General features: G+C 50.7%; 2 long non-coding RNA genes and 1 pseudogene across 6 annotated transcripts in view; 1 reads left to right on the forward strand and 2 right to left on the reverse strand.

Moving 5' to 3' along the window:
* LOC118554761 (uncharacterized) overlaps positions 1–20,161 on the reverse strand; it is a 51,759-nt gene extending 31,598 nt beyond the window's left edge. For 3 of the 5 annotated variants that reach the window (XR_013446089.1, XR_013446088.1, XR_013446087.1), the window contains exons 1-2: positions 20,026–20,161; positions 19,123–19,350 (exon numbers count right to left, since the gene is read on the reverse strand). This is a non-coding gene — a long non-coding RNA (uncharacterized LOC118554761). Of the gene's footprint in view, positions 1–11,904; positions 12,136–12,630; positions 12,755–19,122; positions 19,351–20,025 lie in introns of those variants that run through there. The other 2 variants (XR_013446086.1, XR_013446085.1) reach the window with 2 other exon arrangements.
* LOC144381205 (uncharacterized) lies at positions 5,253–15,755 on the forward strand. Its single transcript, XR_013446090.1, has 3 exons — positions 5,253–5,467; positions 12,860–12,917; positions 15,391–15,755. It is a non-coding gene; the product is annotated as an uncharacterized LOC144381205 (long non-coding RNA).
* LOC144378813 (mitochondrial calcium uniporter regulator 1 pseudogene) lies at positions 6,278–8,936 on the reverse strand (annotated as a pseudogene).
* Positions 20,162–22,154: the final 1,993 nt, after the last annotated feature.

The following is a 22,154-nucleotide window of genomic DNA, read 5'->3' on the forward strand; positions in this document are numbered from 1 at the left end:
AGTGGCTGCGTGAGGAACCCTGGAGGCTCCCAGGAGAACGTGTTTCCAGCTGAGAGACTCTGTGTGTGTGCGAAAGCAGGCGTGTGTGGTGGTGGTGGAAGGGGCAGGTGTGTGTTGATGTGTGTGTGTGTGGAAGTTGGGGGAGGGGGTACTGGATTTAAAATTTACTCCAAATCACTCTGAGTCTCCTTAGGAACTCCACTTAGCCTGTGAGCTTTGGGAGGAAAGGACCGTATGTAGCTTGTTCAGTGTGGTCTCCCCAGGGTCCAGCACACTGCCTCGGACGCTCATGAATGAATGAATGAATGAATGATGAGAGAGGATAGCTTTCAGGAAGAGCCCGCCAGATTTGGGCAGCAGAAAAAGACTGAGAGGCCCTTGGTCTGTCGTCCCTGCTCCTCCGCACCCCTGGCCAAGCCCCAGCTGGGGATGGTAGAGGCAGCTGGTGTAGGGCAAGGAGCTTCCCAGCTCTGCTACCTACAAGCTGGGTGACCTTGGCTCATTTGCCCTCTCTGAGCTTCATGATCCCCAAGTCTGTCTGGGCAGGGAGGTTTTTTTCCAGTTAAATAAGTTACATGGGTCAAAGGGCGTTAACAGAGTCAGTGCTCGCTGCCTAGGCATTTCCTTAGCGAGGCAGGGGTGGGTGGGCAGAGACACACCCTCCCACCCCTGCAGCCTGCCCTGCTTTCTCTTCCTGCCGCAGTGCAGTGCCCGCTCCCCAGGAGGGGCTGGCCACGGTGAGCTGGCGGCTGCCTGCTGGCCTGCTTCCAGGCCCAGAGCAGAACCAAGTGCCGCCCCCGTCCCCGTCATCCCCACAACAGCCTTCTCTCCGTGCCTTCCCAGTCCCACGCACCAGCCCCCACTCCCACCCTCCGCCCCTTCCCTTCCTCCTTCACTGCCTTCCCTGCCTCTCTTTGTGTTCCTTCCAGACACCGTTCCAGCCCACTGGAGAAGAATAGAACAGAAAGCTCCTCCTCATCGCCCTTCTGTGGTGGCCATGCTCACAGCCCCCTCCTCTTGGGCCCCTGGACGCCTGTCCCCACCCCCCTGCTCACAAGGCTCAGCCTGTGATGAGAACTGGGCTTTTCACCAGAGTGAAAATACCAGGGTTTCAGAAAGCAGAGCTCAGAGAGCTGGCCTGACCTCTCCGCCCTGCTGCGCATCCCAGGTGGGAGCTCACTCTTTCTGGGCCTTTCCCCACAAGCATGTCCCCGCCTCCCATCTCCAGGCCCTGTGGCACTCGGGCTGAGACGTCAGGGATGTCAGCAGTGTCTTCTCTGTGGGTTCCTGAGCTCAGGAACCTGTTGCCTCCTCTCTCCAGAAAATACCTCACAGAGCAGCCCAATTGGCCCCGGTTAGGAAGAACCCCTGACTGACAGTCTCGTCTAGTGAGTGCTTACGACATGTCAGGCACTGTACTTGGAACTTGATGTGAAGTATCGCATTTAATCTTTACCACAAGCTTTTGAGGTCAATACCATTGTTTCCCCCATTTTACAGATGAGGAAATTGGAGCGACCTGCCCAAGGTCACCCAGGCACTAGGGGCAGGATTAGAACACAGATACCTCTAACTTCAAAGCTGATGTATTTGGGTCATCACCCTTTCTCAGGACAGATATTGTGCAAACAAGCAAACAAAAAGACCATGAGTAAAATCCCCTTCTTACTTTTGATAGATTTTGTGCAAAGGGAAAGTCAGAGACTCTGGAAGGCCCCACTATTGTCACCTGAACAATCAGAAGTTCTGGGATTCTCAGTTGGGGGAATAGAAGACAGATCCGAATAATACAAAGTACATGCAGGGGCTGGAGCTGGTTAGGTCTGGGTCTGAATGCCAGTTCTTCAATTTGCTGGCTGGGCGGCCATGTTACCTCTCCACGAGTTGGTTTGGGGAGTTTCTCTTCCGGGATAATCAGTTAAGATCTTACTGGACGACCCTCCCACAGATAACAACTCTTGACAACACACACACACACACACACACACACACACCCTCAAGGCCCTGGGAAATGAATAAAAGCAAGTAGACTCTGGAGCATTAGGGAATGACAAGGAGGAAGTTACCCATTTTTTATTTCTGATCTTGAGAGCAGGTTACAGTTATCATAGCACAGATAGAAAACCTGCAGTCTTTGACCTAAGGAACCAGAGGACAAATTCAGATGAACCACAGCTACTGGGAAGTAGAAGGAGCAACCCCAGACAGAAGAGACGCAAAGAGGGAGAGCCCCAACCCCAGATCCTGTGGATAGGCGTGGTTCAATCTCTGAACCACGTATGCATAGAAACAACTTCAGCTGAGGAAAAATTTAAACAAACAAAAAAACCAAACCCAAAACTAAACTGAGATTTGGGCTGCCATCCAAGAGCAGAGTTTGAAGTTAATTGCCCAATAAAACAAAATTTCAACACATTTTGAGAATATCACAGAACCCAGAGTCCTCATAACATAACAGGCGCAATGTCCGGGATATATAACTCTGTTCCTCTAGAGTTATGCTCACAGACTTCAATGGAATTAAAGTAGAAACCAGTAACAAAAAGATAGCTGGAAAACTCCAAAGTATTTGGAGAGGAAACAACACACTTCTAAATAACACGTAAGTCAAAGAAGAAGCCTTGGGAGAAATTTTTAAAAATTTTGAACTCCATGAAAGTGGCAATTATCAGGGTGCCTGGGTGGCTCAGTCGGTTAAGCGTCTGCCTTTGGCTCAGATCAAAGAGTATGGTCTTATTGGAACATTTTCATGCCGACTGCTCAGGCTGCAATCCTCTAAGTTCATACCATGGCCGGGATGGTAATAAGACCCAGAAACTTGATGCCCTCTCTTTGTTTCAAACAGATGCTTGACCCACTGAGCCACCCAGGCACCCCTAATAGCAATTTTCATATGAGGCACGCTCCAATCGCTTTTAACACCCAGAACCTCTGACATAACTTCCATGGGATGTCACCTGGGAGTCAGGGGGGATTTTTGGAAATGGACCTTGTCTTCAGTTCCCAAGGACCATGGGAGTCCCCAAGGATTCTCCCTTGGGATGCCTTTTACCCCTGGAAACAATTCAGATTGCAAAATTTAAGAAAGGCCCTGCACAACCTCAGTCGGATCTATCAATTAGATCTCTTTTCCCAGAAACAGGGCAAACAGACGGAGGTACCCTAGGACCATCCAGGGCTCCAGGGCTCTAAATCAGGACCTGGACCTAAGGGCCTCTTGCAGAATGTGTTTGGTCTGTAACCAGACCAGTGATCTCCCTTCTGATATATTGGATGATAATTATCTAAATAGGCCTCCTCCGAATAAACCCAGGTTGCTGGAGGAAACACAGGCCCTCCTTGACGAAGGGGACACTGCCTCTCTCACTGTTCCTTCTAACAGATGTGGGGGCTTCTCCCTCATTTCCCGGGTTAATGGCTATAATTGGAGCCGAACTGCGATTAGTCTACTTTGGGACGGGGACTTTAAGGAATAGTCCCAAGCAGCTGCCGAAATTCCCTTTGTTTGGGGGAAATTCCCTGTCTTCTCTAGCCTGACATGGACTGCCTAATTCTACTTGTTGGTGGAAAAAACCTGCATCTGCTCATTTGTCCTAGCTGACAGACTGTAGGACCGGGGGACCTCTTTCTCTGCCCTCTTGGCTTTTATCCGCCTCCAGCCTTCCTGGAGCACCTCACCTCTTCTGTGTTCCCCTCCCTCTCCTCCTGTTTCTGCACCACCTTGGCTGCAGCCCGTATACCTGTTCTTATAGCATCCTCGATGCCTAGGGCGCCATGGCTCCTTCTACCCTCAAGGTCAAGGACAACCCCCAGACATAACACCGCCCGCTTCAGATTTCCCCACCGGCGCCCCAGGTAGACACTGACAATGGGGAACAAATAATCAATTTGCAGGTTATAAGGACATTTCTTTTTTTAAGATTTTATTTATTTATTTGACAGAGAGAGACACAGGGAGAGAAGGAACACAAGCAGGGGGAGTGGGAGAGGGAGAAGCAGGCTTCCCGCCGAGCAGGGAGCCTGATGCAGGGCTCGATCCCAGGACTCTGGGATCATGACCTGAGCCGAAGGCAGACGCTTAACGACTGAGCCACCCAGGCGCCCCTATAAGGACATTTCATTTTATCTACATTTCCTTCTGCCTTTGTTTCCCACATCAGTTAAGAAAAGGGGCTTTGTGGTCCAGCAGCTCAGGGTTAAATCCTGGCCCTGTCCCAGGGTCCTGGGATCGAGCCCTGAGTCGGGGTTCCCTGCTCAGCAGGGAGTCTGTTTCTCCCTCTGCCCCTCCCCCAGCTTGTGTATGCTTTCTCTCTCTCGAATAAATAAATAACATCTTAAAAAAAAAAAAAGACAGTGTTCATCTTCATCCTCTCTCCACCACCAGCCCCATCTTCTCTTCGGGCCAAGGACTCTAGCTAACTCCTAAAATTTGCTGACTGCTTCTACATACAAATCCAGGCTCAGAGTGGGGAGGTAACCTGCATGTACACAGCTAAGAAGCAAACGTCTGGTTGTCTCTTTCTGTGGTTCCATGCTACCAGCACACTTTTGTCAGCTCTCTCTCTCCCCCCCTATTCATTTCCTAGGGCTGCCGTAACAAATTATCACAAACTTTGTGGCTTAAAACAACAGAAATTTATTCTCTCACTGTTTCAGAGGCTAGACATCCAAAATCAAGGTGTCAGCAGGGCCCAGACCTCTCTGCAAGTCCTGGGGGAGGATCCCACCTTGCCTCTTCCCAGCTTCTGGTGATCGTTGGCAATCCTTGGCTTGTGGCTGCATCTCTCCAATCTCTGCCCCCATTTTCACATGGCCCTCCCCCTGTGTGTCTTCCCTCTGTGCATGTCTCTGTGGCCAAATTTCCCTCTTCTTGTAAGGGGGCCAGTTGCTGGATGGAGGGTCCAAACTAATCCAATATATCAGCACAAATCCGATTTCCAAGTGAAGTCACATTCACAGGTACCAGGGGTCAGGACTCGGACATGTCTTTTGGGGAGACACAATTCAACCCACAACACCCCTGAGATCTAATGATTTATAAGAAATACATATTTGGTCATTCAGCTGACTCAGATATATTTCTTGGATATATTTGGTCTTCACGAGTCCTGAAAATCCTCCAGAACTGTTAAGGTGACATGGGTGACTTGTTATTAATGAAGGTGACTTTTGGACCCACCCGAGGGTGGGAGCTGGTGAGCAGGAGGACTGACCCTGTGATTAAAGGGTCAGAACCTTCAGCCCCACCCCCCACCTGACCTCTGGGGAGGTTGAATCAACCAAAGGCCAATGACTTAGTCAATCATGACTACATCATGAAGCCTCCATAAAAACCCAAAAGGACAACTTGTGGGTCCTTTCCCTTCGTTTCAGAAAGCTTGGGGAACCAGGCCATTTTCCTGTGCCATTGAGCAGGGCCCCGAGCTCCACAAGGACAGAAGCTCCTTTGTTCAGGACTTTGCCCCAGGTATCTCTATGTCTAGTATCCTTTATCATATCCGTTAGTGAACTGATAAATGAAACTAGGTGTTTCCCTGGGTTCTGTGAGCCACTCTAGCAAATGAGTCTGCAGCGCACGTGAACAGCCTGGGGCTTGTGACTGGCGTCTGAGGAGGTGGGGGAAGCAGTTGTGTCAGACTGAGCCCTCGATCTGTGGGATCTGATGTCATTTCCAGGTACACAGTGTCCGAATTGCTTGGTGCTGTGTGTGGGGACCTCACTCCCAGACACGTGTTAAAATCGGGTCAAAGAACTCTAAAAGAAACCCCCCTACCGAATGTGCTAGACAATAATTCAGCAGGTGGACGCTGAGCAGACACTCTGCATGGGAAGAAGCATCCTCAGGGTGTGATGGGGAGGTGGCAGGGCCCCGCGGAGAAGACCTGGCTGCCTGACACACAGCGACAGAGGCCCAGACAGGAGCCGGTGTGTGGCTTGGCCACCAGACTGTCTTGCGCTCTTCCTGTCTGTTCCGTCTGCCCTCCAGCCAGCCGGAGGGACGGCAGGCAGGCAGAGGAGGGAGCCCAGGAGAGGGGCCAGCAGCTTCCGGACCTAGCCCGGCCACTGACCATGAACCCTGGGCTGGTCACTGCACAGCTCTGCGAGACTCTGGGACCCAGCTGCTGCCAAATTGACCTCGTCTATCAAGCAGTAATTCAGTCTAGGGCTGAAGGGTCCTTGGCAAGGGCTGGAAGGACTGGAAGGCAGAGGAATTTTTCTTGAAAGAGCTAGAGGAAGTCTCCCGGGGCAAAGGGCAGTGTTTTCATTTACAGAGCCGCCAACCAAAGCCCCATCTGTGGACAGAACAGCCTCACCGCCTTATGATTGAAAAGAAAGGCCCCTGCGTAGGGACTCGAGGCTTCTTGTCTACGGCGATCCCTGGGGCAGGATGGCTTTGTAAAAAGGAGCTACTTGAAACCAGGCCCACCAGGATTCAAGCAGGTCGTGTCAGGTAGTAACAGTGTGGCCTTGGGTGTCGCTCCACCTCTGGGTGCCTTAGGCCTACCTCTCCTGAGGTTGCTCAACGTGTGTGGTCGGCCTCTCTGGCTCCGCCAACCGACCGAGTCACCCAGGCGCCCCAGGACCAGCACTGTTTTATCCACATGCATGTTCTTAGTATGTGACCCACAGTGGGTGCTCAGATGTTTGTGGAATGACTAAATGTGTTTAAAGGCTCCTAAAGCTTATAAGATTCTTAATAAATGTTAGTTTATATTATGATCTCAGCAAAGGCAATCTTACCTTTTTTTTAATTTTTAAAGACTTGTTTTTAAATTTTATTTATTTATTTGAAAGACAGAGACAGATAGTTACAGAGACAGCAAGAGAGAGCACAAGCTGGGAGGAGGGGGAGGAGAGGGAGAAGCAGGCTTCCCGCTGAGCAGGGAGCCTGACATGGGGCTCGATCCCAGCACCCTGGGATCATGACCCGAGCCGAAGGCAGACGCTTAACCGACTGAACCACCCAGGCGCCCCAGTCTTTTTTTTTTCTCTCTCTTTAAATAGACACTTTATTATATCCACAGGTGATAAAATCCCAGAGCTACTGTTAGGCACATAAATACAGACCCTGCTAAATATTTAATGTTATCGAGCTTGTGCGACTCCAGCATGGTTTTGAGGCCAGTGACCTCAGTGTCTATCTTCCTGTTTGTTTGGGTGACAGCCCGATCTTGCTGGGCATGCAATGACACCATTTCTGTCCTCATTTCCAGCAGCTTCCTTTCATTCAATGAATACAATTCTTGCACTGTGCTCTTTTCTAGATTGAAGTCTAATTTGGTATCTGTTTGGACTTTGATTATTTCATCCATTACTTGTTTTAACTGATGTAATTTAAGGTTTATTTTCTCATTTTCTGCTCTGAGGGCTGAAAATTCACTCTTCTCCAAAATAATACCTTTTTTCACATTAGCAATCTGAGGCATTATTTGCTGAACAGCGATCTCCTGCTGCATCTTGGTGACCATATCCTTGTAGACAATATCCATGTTGGTGTCCATGATCTTGACCAATGCAGAGGCAGTGATTCCCGCTTGCTGGGTTGGGAACCCATTTTCTTCGAGTAAACACACTAAGGCATGGGTGTCAAAGTAGAGCTTCTTGTTCCCACAAGAGGTGAGATCTCTCCTTTTGTGCTCCAGATCTCTCCTATGCTCCAGCTGCAGGCTCCCAGCAGAAGGGCTTAGGTCCGTCCTGGAGGAAGCAAGGGCAGCCACTTGGCTGTGGCACAGGAGGAGGGCAGGCGCCCCAGTCTTATCTTTCCTTGTTCCATATTGCCCTTCTTCTAAATTTGGATAGTGAGTCAACAATCCCCTGCCCAGCTCCCCCAATTCATTAAATAATGAAGTTAGCAGTATCTGTTGATACGAACTGCCTAGTACGTTCCGGGGCTGGGCAGTGGAAGTCCAGTGATGAGCAAGAATGGCCCAGAGAGCTGCGCCATGAAGTCCCAGCAGCTATAGTGTATGATAGGTGAGCTTGGAGATGAATATCAGTGCTGGGGGGACACAGAGCAGGAGCCACTCAGCCTAACTTAGAGGCTTAGACAAGGCTCCTCTGAGGAAGTGTTGGCTGGGGCCCAAGGCTGAGGAGGAGCCAGTGTGGGGACTGGGGGGTGGGGGTGGCAGAGTGCTCGAGGAGGAGGAAACAACCCGCGCAAGAGCAAGGAGATTGAGAGGAGTGTGCTTGTCAGTAGGGCACTGAGGAGGCTGGAGAAAGAGGAGGATGAGGCCCTCCCAAGCCGGGCTGAAGACTTTGGATACAGGCTTAGAGCAGAGGGAGACACTGAGCGGGGTCTAAGCTGGGGCACAGCATGCTCCGACTCGCGCTGCTGGAACTCTCTGGGGCTGAAGTGTGAAGGGTGGGGCTATAGACCCCGTGTTTGTGTCTCTCCCCCTAATTCATATGATGGAATCCTAACCCCCAAGGTGATGGTATCAGGAGGTAGGGCCTTAGCGGGGTGACGAGGTCCTCAGGGCTCTGGGATTCGTGCCTTCGCCCCTTTCACCACTGAGAGTGAGAGTATGCAGTGAGGGTACGGTCCTCCACGAACCAGGACCGTAGTATTTTGTTAGAGCGGCCCGAGCGGACTTGAGACAGATGGGTTGAGGGGGCAGGACACCTGACATGTGGTCCAAGGGGAGATGTTGGGGGCCTGAACCCAAAGGAGAGACAAAGGGACGGAGAGAAGTGGGCTGGTTCCCGGGTTGTTTCAAAGGCCAAACAGTGATGGGGAGGACGTTGGCGAAGAGGGCTGGGGAGAAATCAAAGGGCAGTTGGGAGAACTATGTGGCTATTCCCTGGAAAGATCTAGACAGGGAAAGGCAGGATGGGCATTCACGTTCTCCTCTTCCTGCCACCACTAAGGAGAGCTCCAGCTCCTGGGCTTTCCGGGTGGAACAGGAGAAGTGCTGAGGCCCCAGCTGGGTTGCCATGGAAGGCACTGGAGTTGGGAGGGAGGCAAGAGGGAGACTGGCAGCAGGCGCCCCTCATGCAAGAACAGAAAGACAGAAAGACAGAAGGACAGAGACACTTGAGGAAGTGGGCCTTTAAAAGCGTTGGTGCATGATTCGAGTAATTCCCTGTGCTTGATTCCTAGGGTGGCTCTACCAGGTAGATCGCCACAAATTTGATGGCTTAAAAAGACCAAAATTCATTCTCTCACAGTTGTGGAGGCCAGAAGTCCGAAATCAAGGTGCCGGCGGGGTGCTCTGAAGGCTCCAGGGGAGAATGCTTGCCTCTCCCAGCCTCTGGGCTCTCCAGTGATCCCTTGGCTGGTGGCTGCATCACCCCAGTCACTGTCTCCACACAGCCCTGCCTTCTCCCTGCAGATCTCTCCTCTGTGACTCTCTTATAAGGACACTTGCTGTTGGTTTTAGGGTCCACCTGGATAATCCAGAATGATCTCCTCTTTAGATGCTTAATTACATCTGCAAAGACCCTTTTTCCAAATCAGGTCACATTCACAGGTTCTGGGGCTTAGAATGCAGACATATCTTGGTGGTTGGTGGGGCGCAACTATCCATTTAACCCATACCTTCCCTTTCAGCATTTTCCCAAGGAACAGCAGTGAAGATTTCAACGACTTTTTAATTATTTTTTATAACAGCTTTATTGAGATCTAATTCACATACCATACACTTCAACACATTAAAGTCTACAATTCAATGGATTTTAGTATATTCAGAGTTGTGCAGCCGTCACCACAATTTTAGAACATTCTTCCCATCCCCCAAATGTTTTTTTTTAATTTATTTTTTTTAAGATTTTATTTATTTGACAGAGAGAGAGAGAGAGAGAGAGAGCGCGTGCGCGTGCGCGCAGGAGTGGGGGTAGGGGCAGAGGGAGAGGGAGAAGCAGACTCCCCGCTGAGCAGGGAGCCCAATGCGGGGCTCAATCCCAGGAACCTGAGACCATGACCTTCATTGAGGGCAGATGCCTAACCGACTGAGCCACCCAGGTGCCCCTAAGCATTCTTTATATATTCTAGATACAAGCCTGTTATCAGATAAATGATTTGCAAATATTTTCTCCTATTCTCTGTGTTGTCTTTATTCTCTTGATAGTGTCTTTTGAAAAACAAAAGTTTTTGATTGTGATGACATCCAGTTTATCCCGTTTCCTTTGATTGTGCTTTTGTAGTCACATCTAACCAATGACAAACCCAAGGTCATACACATTTACCCTATGTTTTCTTCTACGAGTTTTACAATTTTACTTCTTATATTTAATTTTTTTTAGAGTAAGCTTTATGCACAATGTGGGGCTTGAACTCCTGACCCTGAGATCAAGAGTCATGTGCTCGGGGCGCCTGGGTGGCTCAGTTGGTTGGGCGACTGCCTTCGGCTCGGGTCGTGATCCTGGAGTCCTGGGATCGAGTCCCGCATCGGGCTCCCTGCTCGGCGGGGAGTCTGCTTCTCCCTCTGACCCTCCCCCTCTCATGTGCTCTCTCTCTCTCTCTCAAGTAAATAAATAAAATCTTAAAAAATAAAAAAATAAAAAAAAGATCCTTGATGACCCTCAAAATTTAAAAAAAAAAAGAGTCATGTGCTCTTCCCACAGAGCCAGCCAAGTGCCCCTATTCAATTATTTGTTATGCCTACTCATTGTTTTGAGTATGACACCTGAAAAGGGCCCACAGGTGGCCAGCTAAGTGAGCTGTGGTCTTGAGAAGGGCCTGTATGGGCTTCGAAGAAGAGCTTCCTTATGCCTTTCTTCCCCCTTCCCATCCTCATTCCTGGTGGTCCACACTGCGGGGTACTGTCATCTGAGGGTGGAGTGCTCCTCATGGAAGGGGGTCCTCTGACACAGTTGAGAGGCCTGTTACAGACCTGCAGGGGTGGACACAAGCTATAGATCCAAACTGCAGGGAAAGAGCCGAGGACCAGAGGAGCTGGTTCTCCAGAACCCACCCCAAACTCAGGGAGCCAGAGCGCATTGCCGGTGAGATGGAATGTGTGGTCAAAACAAAAGAATCCACCCACCAGAATATCTGGACACAGACAGACAGATAATGCCAAGCAGCCATGAGAATGTGGAGCAACTAGAACTCTCACACACTGCTGCTGGGAGTGAAATGGTCACAGCTACTTTGGAAAATGGCAAGTCTCAGGGCGCCTGGGTGGCTCAGTCGGTTGGGTGTCTGCCTTCGGCTCGGGTCATGATCCCAGGGTCCCGGGATTGAGTCCCGCCTCGGGCTCCCTGCTCAGTGGGGAGTCTGCTTCTCCCTCTACCCCTCCCCCCTGCTCGTGATCTCTCTCTCTCTCTCAAATAAATAAAATCTTAAAAAAAAGTGGCAAGTCTCTACAAAAATAGAGTATACGCCTCGCCTACAACTTAGCTATTCCCACCCAGATAGATGAGGTGTGCACATGTTCCCCAAGATGTGTACAAGAATGCTCATGAAAACACCAGTCTGGGGGCGCCTGGGTGGCTCAGTCAGTTAAATGGCCTACTCTTGGTATTTGGCCCAGGTCATGATCTCAGGGTTGCGAGGTCAAGCCCCGTGTTGGGCTCCATTCTGGGAGTGAGGCCTGCTTAAGGTTCTCTCTCTCCAGGGCACCTGGATGGCTCAGTTGGTTAAGCGTCTGCCTTCGGCTCAGGTCATGATCCCAGGGTCCTGGGATTGAGTCCCACATCGGGCTCCCTGCTCGGTGGAGAGTCTGCTTCTCCCTTTCCCTCTGCCCCTCCCCCCTGCTTGTGCTCTTTCTCTCTCACTCACTCTCTCTCTCAAATAAGTAAATAAAATCTTAAAATAAAAAAAAAGACTTTCTCACCCCTTCTGCCCCTCCTTGCCCCCCACCCCTCCGTTAAGAAAAAAAAAAAAGCACTAGTCCGAATAACCCAAACCTGGAAGCAACCCAAATGTCCATCAGCAGCAGAATGAATAAATAAATCGTGGAGTATTATATCATGAAATTTTATATAGCAATGAGGATGAATAAACCACAACCTCAGGCGCCTGGGTGGTTCAGTTGGTTAAGCGACTGCCTTCGGCTCAGGTCATGATCCTGGAGTCCTGGGATTGAGTCCCACATTGGCCTCCCAGCTCAGCGGGGAGCCTGCTTCTCCCTCTGACCCTCTTCCCTCTCATGCTGTTTCTCTCTCGCTTGCTCTCTAATAAATAAATAAAATCTTAAAAAAAAAAAAAAACACAACCTCAATAAATCTCATAAACACAGCATTAAGTAAAAGAAGTCAGACTCAAAAGAGCATATATTATATTATCATATTTATAGAAACTAAAAGGCAGGAAAACTCATGGTGACAAGAGCCAGAATAATGGCCACCCCCAGGGAGAGTAGTGACTGGCAACGGGGTTATTTACACTTTCTTTCCTGATCTGGGTGCTGCTTACATGGATGTGTTCACTTTGAAAATTCACCCAAATGTACACTATTTGTCTTTTTGGGCATATATGTTAGATCATAAAATTTACAACAAAAATCCCAGGAGCTGAAGCTGGGTGTGACATGGTGGCCAGGGGTGGGGTGGGGTGACTGTCACGTACAGCCGGCCCAGGCCCAGGGTTCCTCTTTTTTAGTTGTTAGGTTTTTTTAAAAAAAATTTTAAGTTTTTTTTTTTTTTCCCCAAAGTAAGCTCTATGCCCAATGTGGGGCTTGAACTCACAAGGCTGAAATCAGGAGTCGCGTGCTCTACCGAGTGAGCCAGCCAGATGCCCCCAGGATTCCTCTTAAGTGTGGTGGACACATCCAAGCGGACACGGCTGGGCGTTTCCAGCGGCAGAACCCTGCTGAGCAAATGTGTGGAAGGCGAAGAGCAAATTAATGAATCAGTCTCTTCCTTCCTACTTTCTCTCCTGCCTTCCTTCATTTATTCATTCTTTCTTCTATTACAGTTTCAGGACCCATTTATGGAGTACCCACATCAGCTGAGCCCTAAGTACACAAAGCTAAGTAATTTACAATCCCTGCCCTCAAGGAGTTCATGGTCCGGTGGGGGAAGCAGATCCTAAAAGAAATCAGTGCAACCCAGAGGAAAGATGCCCTGATAGGTGTCCATCCAGACAGCGTGGCCAGATTAGGCTGGTTGGGGAATCAGGACAGGTAACTCTCAATGGAGGTGATGCAGGACCAGGGACCTCCAGCAAGTGCCAATGGGGCAGATTACAGAGGGAGGGTGTCCTGGACAAGAGCACAGCCAGCCTGGCTCCCCTCCTCTTAGAGCTAAGTAGATAGGATTAGGAGGTGAGTATGAAAAATGGTGGGGGGGGGGGCGGTCAAGAATCAAAAAGGAGGGGCCTGGAAATGACTCCATGGTTTTGGATGATACGGACGACTGTGCTCCTTACTGCTGGCTAAATAGGAATCCGAAACGATCCTAGTAGCAAGAGGCTGAGATGATTTTCCAAGGAGTCAGTGTCTTACAGTCTTGCCTGTGAAGTGCACAGGTGGCCTGCTCGGGGGTCCAGGCAAACAAAGCAAATATGCAAATCTGGCTAGGTGTGAGGCAGTAGGGAGCGGCGGGCTCTGTAGACATTGACTCTCCTGACCTGCCCACAGGTATTCAGATTTTGTTGTGTTCAAAATGTGGTGCAGGCCTGACAGAACAATCTGGTCCCGGAGTCCCCTCTAGCACTTGGCTGCCAGTCTGCAGACTCTGGACAAACTTTCCTCCAAGGTGTCTCCAGATATAATGAGCGATTTCTGTAATTTAGTGTGTGGGTGATGAGGGCGTTGCTCAAGATCTGCGGTCCCATGAGGTGAAGTGTCCTCTGAGTTCCTTTCTCTCCTGAGAGGATCTCTCAGTGGACAGGGCTGCCCCATGAGCCTTTTCATAACTTTCCGTGACTCTCAGGGGCAGAATTCAGAGAGATTGGTTTTTTACAGTGGAAAAACACTGGCAATCGTAAGAGATCTTGATCCGGTTCTGGAAAATCCCAAAGGCCAAGAGCCCTGGAGGCCCAGATGTCCCATGACCAGGACAGGAAGACTTTTAGAGTATGCAGGACAAGGCACCTTCTTCTCTGGGAAGACCTACTATGTGCCAAGTAGTGGGCTGGTCCCTAAGCTCACTGCATTCACATAATGGTATCTTGGGATATTTGTTTTTATTATCCCTCTTTCACAGAGGGGAAAACCAAGGGGCAGAGAAGTGACTTGCCCAAGGCTGCACCATGGCAAGTGTCAGCACCACTGTAGCCGGAGACCTAAGCAACTGGAGAAGGGTCTAAGACAACCATATCTTTGAGGATCTGCTATTTATTCGGGTACTTTCTGAGCACCTGCCAGCCACTGCTGTAGGCTCTGTGGACACAACAGTGAACAAAACAGACAGCAGTCTCAGCCCTCATCCAGCTGACATTCCAAAGGGGGAAACAGACAGTGAGCAGATAAACAACTAAGTCAGGCAATAGCTGGGGAAATGTGGAGTACAGTGGAAGAACATAAATCAGGGAAGATAGGTGGGGCGTGTAGGAGGTGTGAGGGTTGCTGGGTTAAATGGGAGGGATGAGGCCAGACCCCACTGAGAAGGTGACACCTGAGGAACTGAGCCCTGGCTGCCTCTGAGGGAAGGGTCTCGGATGAAGGGAACAGCAGAGGCGCTAAAGGGGAGACGGTCTGATGTGTGGCAGAGGCCAGTGTGGCTGGAGCAGAGGGGTGAGGGGCGGAGGGGACAGGTGAGGTTCGCGAGGGCATGAAGGCCGGAGAGCTGGGGGTCAGGTGGTGCAGGGCCCTGCAGGCCACTACGGAGACTGGCTCTTACTCTGAGGCAGTGGGGGCCATTGCAGGAGTCTGAGAAAAGGAGTGACATGACCTTTACCCGCTTTGAACGGGATCGCTCTGGCTGCCGCGTAGGGAGACACTACGGGGCAGGGGCGGGGTCACCGGTCGGGAGGCAATGACAGTGACCTGGGCGGGAGAGAATGGGGGCAGCAGCAGAGGTGGTGAGACGCAGGTGGACGCCACATCTGTTTGCAAGCAGAGCGAGCAGGATTTGCTGGTGGATGGGCCATGGCAAATGAGACAAAGGGAAGAGGAGTGATGATATCCGAGTTCGGGACTGAGTTACCAGAAGGACAGAGTTGCCACTTCTGAGATGGGAAAAAGGATGCAAGGAGAAGGTCTGGGGAAATTCAGAAGTTCAGCGTTGGGCGCAGTAGTTGGGGATGCCGCTTGGGTTTCCAAAGTGGGGATGCTTAGGCAGCGTGTGGCTGGGACTCTGGGGAAGAGTCAGCAGGTGGGAGGCTGTCTGTGAACTTGAAGAGGTCTCCAACTGGTTGGGAAGGCAGGGCACCCTGGTAAAGCTCCTGGGACCTCTTGATTTCAGTAGCACCCTGGCGTCCCTCGTAGTAGCCAGCTTCCAAGAGACCTCCAATGCCCCCCACTTCCTGATATTCACGCTCTTTTAAGGGCCTCTCTCACACAGGACGGAGCTAAGCGACAAGTAAGAGATTGCAGACATGGTGGTTCCTGATGACCAAGGCTTCTGCCTCGCTTTCTCTTGGGTCGCCTGCCCTGGGAGCCGTACGCTGACACGTCATGAGGTCACTCAAGCAGCCCAAGGGAGAGGTCCACGGGGCATGGAGCGGAGGGCTCCAGGGGACCGCCATGAGAGTGGCCCACCGCGGAAGTTGGTCTTCCAGCCCCGGCCAAGCCTTCGGCTGACTGCAAGCCCAGCTGACACCTTGACTGTAACCTCATGAGAGACGGAGACAGCATCACCCAGCGGACTCACTGCCACATTCCTGACCCACAGAAACAGTGTGACATAATAAATTTATGTTGTTTTAACCTGCTAGGTTTAGGAGTAATTTGTTACACAGCAATAGATAACTAATATAAACTTTTTTTTTTTTAACGCCCAGGAAGGCAGAGCAGGTCCTTCTGTAGCTTACATATTATCTCTTATTTGCTGACTGACCCTGATTGGGGGTGGGGGGAGGACAGCTGCCCAGCCTGCCACCGTTCTGACTTCTTGGGATCCTCCTGCAGCTTCTCAGACTCCTGGGGAGGCTGTGTGCTCAGCATCTCCACAAAGAAGGCAGAGAAAAAAGCAGGCTCCTGCTGAGCAAGGAGCCCAATGCAGGGCTCAATCCCAGGACCCTGGAATCATGACCTGAGCTGAAGGTAGATGCTTAACCGACTGAGCCCCCCAGGTGTCCCTTGCAAATCCCTTTATAGAGAGTGGTTCTGCTCCTTTGATACAAGTCTGCGAGCCTCGGAGGGTGCAGAGGCAGAGCTCAGGCACAATCAGGTTTGGTGAAGATGAGCACGCGGGTCCAGGTGGCCCTTGCTCCCAATCTGGTCATGGTGTCTGGCCTGAACTCTGCCTAGGAGAAGCATCAGGCCTCACTCCCCCAGTGGAGAGTGTCAGGACACCAGAGTCCACTGGCAATGGCTTTGGCGTCCTTAGACCTGGGTCTGGAATCCCCGTTCAGCAGTTCTGGCTCTGTGTCCTTGAGTCACTTCACCGGCTGACTTCCATTTCCTCAGCTGTCACATGGTGGTTTCACACTGACCTGGGGACCCCTGACACTGGATAAGCTGTGTGAGTCCTTGGCACTAGGGGCCACCCATTAAGTAGTGGTGATTATTATGATGGGACCTCGTGGCTCCAGGCTGGCTGATTGGGGCTTGAAAGGGGAAACCCCAGCGCTTTCCATGTCTCTCTGGCTCCCTTTCATGAATTTAAGTGACTAATATTTATTCCTATCACCCCTTCCGGGCTGTTAAAAGAACACAAATAGGAGTTTTTGCATGTAAATGTCTTAAAAGATGCTACCACAAAGGAGGGGTCTGCAGTGATGACAGTTGGATGGGTGGTTTTCAATATCTTCCACTTCTTTGTGAAGGAGAACCATCCTTCATAGTCCCCAAGCCTTGAATTCACTGGTGTGGTCAGAGGAAGTGGGGGCCAGAACTGGGAGGGGCGGAGTCTGGCAGAGAAGTTTTCAGAAGAAGAGCAGGAGGTTTAGGAAGGGAAGGCTTGATCTAGCTGCAGTCTCCGTATCTATTTATGCATCTATCTATTTACATAGGTCTGTTTTAATCCATCCACATTTCTAGTGATTTAGTAAACATTTACATAGCGCTCACTATTTAACTCTCCCAGCAACCCTGCAAAGCCACTGTCATTGTCCTCGTCCCGAGGTTAGAAAATTGTGACTCAGAGACTTCTCAATGTCACAAAACAAGCCAATGGGAGAGGGAGCAGGGGTTCTGAGTCTGGGGAGATGTCAGAACCCACCACCTCCCACCACTGCTGGCGTGCTAGAAATAGAGGCGGGGCTCAGGGGTGGAAACACTCAACTGGTTTGGAGAGCGAAAGCTAAGTTGTGACCTTCAGCGTTCCCGGTTTGCAATGTTCTTCCACATCTAGGAAAGGCTACAGGACTTGCTAGCTGAAGTTGAAGAAACCCCTTCCCACTTTCCCCATTTTAAAAGGGAATCGACTGGGAGTGGAGAAGTTAAGGGAGTTGCCCAAGATCCCACTTGACTCTTTCAACATTCAACATTCTTTTCAAGAATGATCTCATCTCTCTCCAAGAGGGCAAAGCCTGGCCCCTGGGCTGAAGCAAGACAGAGAGAATGGACGTTCTTTAAGCTCTTACTATGTGCTAGACATTGTGAACACATCATCTTGCAGCAACTCTGAGTAGTAAATATTTTCTTTCTCAGTTTATAGCTGAAGAAACTGAGTTTCAGAGAAGTAAGAGGATTTGCTGAGGAAGTGGTGGAGGTGGGATTTGAACCCAGATCTGGCAACTCCAGACTCTTGGAGGCTCCCTCCACTACACTTCACTGTCTCATCAAGGGCAGCCAGGTCACGAGGTGGAAGGGCAAGGTTAGGTCAGAGCTATCCTGCCCCTCAGGAAGAAGAGTAAATCAGCCAGGAATAATTCATGGCAAACTCCATTCCCCATGAGCGTCTATTCCCAAGGCATCATGGTGGCAGAACCAGTACTGGGTGGTCTCAGAAATGCCCTCTACTTCTTTTTCTTTTCTTTCTTTCTTTCCTTTCTTTTCTTCCTTCCTTCCTTCCTTTTTTAAGTACGCTCCACGCCCAACATGGGGCTTCACGCCCAACATGGGGCTTGAACTCACAACCCTGAGATCAAGAGTCGCATGCAGAGCCACCCAGGCACCCCTCTGCTTCACTATTTCTGCTTCAGAGCAGCAACCTTGAGGTCCACTTAGCCCAAGCTCTCATCCGATGGTGGACGCCCATTATATTATCTCCCAGAGGTAGTTCAACCCCTGCATGAGCACTTCCACAGACAGCAAGCCCACTCCCCACTAAGAGAGCCCTGACAGGGCTACCCTTCCGAGCTGTGTTGGCCCAAGCCCTCCAAACCCCCATCAGTCTATTGACAGAAATATGGCCACATATAACAGGAATTGGCTTTCTCTGGCTCTGTCCCCAACAGTTCCTGTAGATGTTCCTGGGAATGCCCTGCAGGTGTCTCCCAGGTGCTCTGCCTTAGGAGGTATGCTTCCCAGAACTAAACCACCCACATTAAAAATGCTGACTTTTTAAAAAACCAAATCCTCAGTGTCTGTAGGAGGTATGAAGCCAAACTTTCAAGAAGCCACCATTGACAGACAGTGCTGATGTTCCTTCTGGCATGTTCATGAAACTGTCCACTCTTAAGCAGTGCTCCTGGGACTCAAGTGTGAGCATCAAGGATCTTCTCCTCTGAATCACCCTCTTCTCGCCCTGTCCGCAAACCTCTTTTATCCTCTTCAACTCTCTTTCCTTAGGATGACTTCTTCCCAGGGAGCCCTCTATCCCTTGTGCAAATAGACCCTCAAGAATCTTCCCCTCGGTTCCTCCAGACCTGCCCTGACAGTCTAAATCCTAAAGTAAAATCAGCCTAGGCAATAATAATAGCTAACATTCATTCATTCGACAAGTGTTTACTGGGCTCCTACTTTGTACCAGATAGTGCTCTAGGTGCTAAAGATACAGCAGTGCACAAAGAAAGACAATGGAGGAGTCCCTGCCTTCCTGGAGCCCACATTCTGGAAGGCGGTAGGCGCTTATCAGCCCCCACGCACTGCTACAAGCCCGTTCCATGTATGAGCTCATCTAATTCCAGGAAACTGAGGCACCAAGAGGTAGGTAACTTGCTGAGTAATAGCAATAACCACCACTTACTGAGTCCTTTCACCATGTCAGATGCTGGGCCCTGCAGGTCGCATTCAGCATGGAAGGAAGTGAAGAGGTGTGAGGTAGGACGGGTGTGGTGTGAGTCCCAGCTCACTGTGTGGCCTTCGCATGACTCCTTCTGTGTTTCCTAAAGGAAGGCGCCCTTGGATGGCCCTGGGTCTTGTGAAATAACCTGAAATACCTGGACTGGAGTGAGTTTCCCTGCCTCTCTGGAACCTGGAGGGAAAGCAGAGGGGAGCGTATGGGTCCAGGCTGCCAGCACCGCGTGCAGAGGAGATGGGGAGCGCAGGTCGGGGTGAGGGGCACCTGGTGACAAGGTCACTCAGCGCAGGGAATAGGAGCTCCGCCCAAAACAGCAGACTCCACTTGCTTCCCAGGGGGAACCCAAGCTGCCCTCGGCTCTTGCTGGTTACAGGGGCGACCATGTTTCAGGGCCCACAAATAATCAGAATCTAGGGCATACTGTCTGCCAACTTTGTACTGGAAACACCAGTACATGGCGTGGGGGTGGCGAGGAGAATAAAAGTAACACCTGCGGGTCTGTGGGAAACCCAGGAGCCTGGGGGGCGGACAGTGCCGGCTGCGCCGCCTTGCTCAAGGCACACCCCTGCCTCAGGTCTCCGTTTCCCCATCCGTGACCGTCAGCGTCTGGCTCCCGCGAGCCGGAGAGGTGGTGGGGAAGAGCAGGGTCAGAGGCCTTTCCCGGGCCCCCTCCCTCCCAGCGGGCAGGGTGCTGGCTACGCGCGCGGGCGCCGGGAGAAGGCGCTGCGGGCTCTGGCGCCCCCTGCAGGCCGAGAAGGGCCGCGCGGCGCCTGCGCCCCGAGCCGGCCGGGGAGGGCGGGCCACGCTGCGCGGAGGTTTATGTCACCGCGGAGAACGGAAATGACTCACCACTCCTCGGGGCCAAGGGGCGGCCGGGTCGAGTGCGGAGACGCAGCCACAGGAACCAGGGACAATGGCGGGAAGTGAGAGGAATGCGGGACTGGCTGCTGCAACGATACCCCTCGGCGACCCCGGCTCCGCGGAGGGGCGGGGTGGAGCGGGGAGAGCAGCCGGCCGGCGCAGGCGCAGACGAGGCGGGGCGGGGCCTGGCGGGAGGACGGGGCGGGGCGCCCCAACCTGAAGAACACCCTGGGCGGCCTTTCCAGCGCCCTAGCCCGACCCCTCGGGGGCTCCCCATTGCCCTCTGGACAGTGCTCAAACTTGACTGAATGTCAGAAAAATCCCAGGGGCTTGTTAAAACCCACGTCCCGGGGCCCCACTCCAGAGGTAGGTCAGAGCTGGGGCAGCATGAATGTGCGTATGTAACAAGCTCCCCCTGGGTGCTGCTGAGGCAGGGGTCCTGGAAGCACTCCTTGAGCCTAGCAGTACGGTAGAACACAGTCCTAGCTGCTTAGCTGGCCTGCTGTGATTGGGCATGCTCCAGCCTCACCTCTCCCCGCTTCCTACCCCCTCCACACGTGTTCTAGCAAGACTCGACTACTTGCATTTTGCTTACATTTTCTTTCCCCTGTGTGTTTGCACAGGCTGTTTCCTGTGCCTGGAGCACCTTCCCCTCACTCCACTGCTTTCCTAACAGGCTGACTTCCACCACCCTTTAAAATCTCCATGGTGTGCATCAAAGGGCACAATCAACAGAAAAAGCAACCCAGACAAAAGGAGTAGATATTTTGAAATCATATATCTGATAAGGGGTTAATATCCAGAATATGTAAAGAACTCCTACAACTCAGCAAAAAAAAACCCACACACAACACGATTTAAAAATGAGCAAAGAACTTGAATAGGCATTTCTCCAAAGAAGATCTATGAATGGCCAATAAGCACGTAAAAATATGCTATCACTACTCATTAAGGGAATACAAATCAAAACCACAATGAGATACCACCTCACCCATTTGGATGGCTACTGTCAAAAAAATGAAAACAAAAGCCAGGGATGCCTGGCTGGCTCTGTCGGAAGAGCAGGCAACTCTTGATCTCAGCCTCACACTGGGTGTAGAGATTGCTTAAATAAGTAAACATTAAAAAGAACGAAAATAACAAGTGTTGATAAGGATGTGGAGAAATTGGAACACTTGTGCACCATCGGTGGGAGTGTAAAATGGCGTGGCAGTTCCTCAAAAAATTAAAAATAGAATTACCATATGATCCAGCAATAGACCAGAAAGAATCGAAAGCAGAAACTCAAAGAGATGCTTGTACGCCCATGTTCATAGCACCATTTTCCGCAGTAGCCAAAATGTGGAAACAAGTGTCCCCAGTGTCCATCAACAGATGAATGGATAACCATACACTGGAATATTATTCAGCCTTAAAAAGGAAGGAAATTCTGACATGGGCTACTACATGGATGAACCTTGAAAACATTGTGCTAAGTGAAATAAATCAGTCACCAAAGGACAAATACGATACATTTCCACTGACATGAGGTACCTAGAGTAGTAAACTCATAGAGACAGAAGAGTTGCCAGGGTTGGAGCAGGGAAGGGGGGGCGTGGGAGTTATTACTCAATGGGTATGGAGTTTCAGTTTTTCAAGATGAAGAGTTCTACGGAGGGATGGGGGTGATAGCTGCAAAAGAGTGTGGATGTACTTAACGCCCGAACTGTACAGTTAAAAATGTTTGAGATGGTAAATTTTAGGTTGTGTATTATACCACAATTAAAATTTTTTTAAAAGGGGGCGCCTGGGTGGCTCAGACAGTTAAGCCTCTGCCTTTGGCTCGGGTCATGATCCCAGGGTTCTGGGATCGAGTCCTGCATCAGGCCCCCTTCTCAACAGGGAGTCTGCTTCTCCCTCTGCTCCTCCCCCCTGCTCATGTGCACTCTCTCTCTCTCAAATAAATAAATAAAATCTTTAAATTAAAATTTTAAAAAAGTCTCCACGGCAGCTTCTGACTGCCTGTTCCCTCTCCTCCTCTAGCGTAGATCAGGCTTCCTTATATTTGTTCCCGCTGTACCTCATACCTCCAGGAAAACATTTGCCATACTGTGGAGGTTTGGGCATTTGTTTGTTTC

Source organism: Halichoerus grypus, chromosome 2 (assembly GCF_964656455.1).
Source record: "Halichoerus grypus chromosome 2, mHalGry1.hap1.1, whole genome shotgun sequence".
Classification (NCBI taxonomy): Eukaryota; Metazoa; Chordata; class Mammalia; order Carnivora; family Phocidae; genus Halichoerus; species Halichoerus grypus.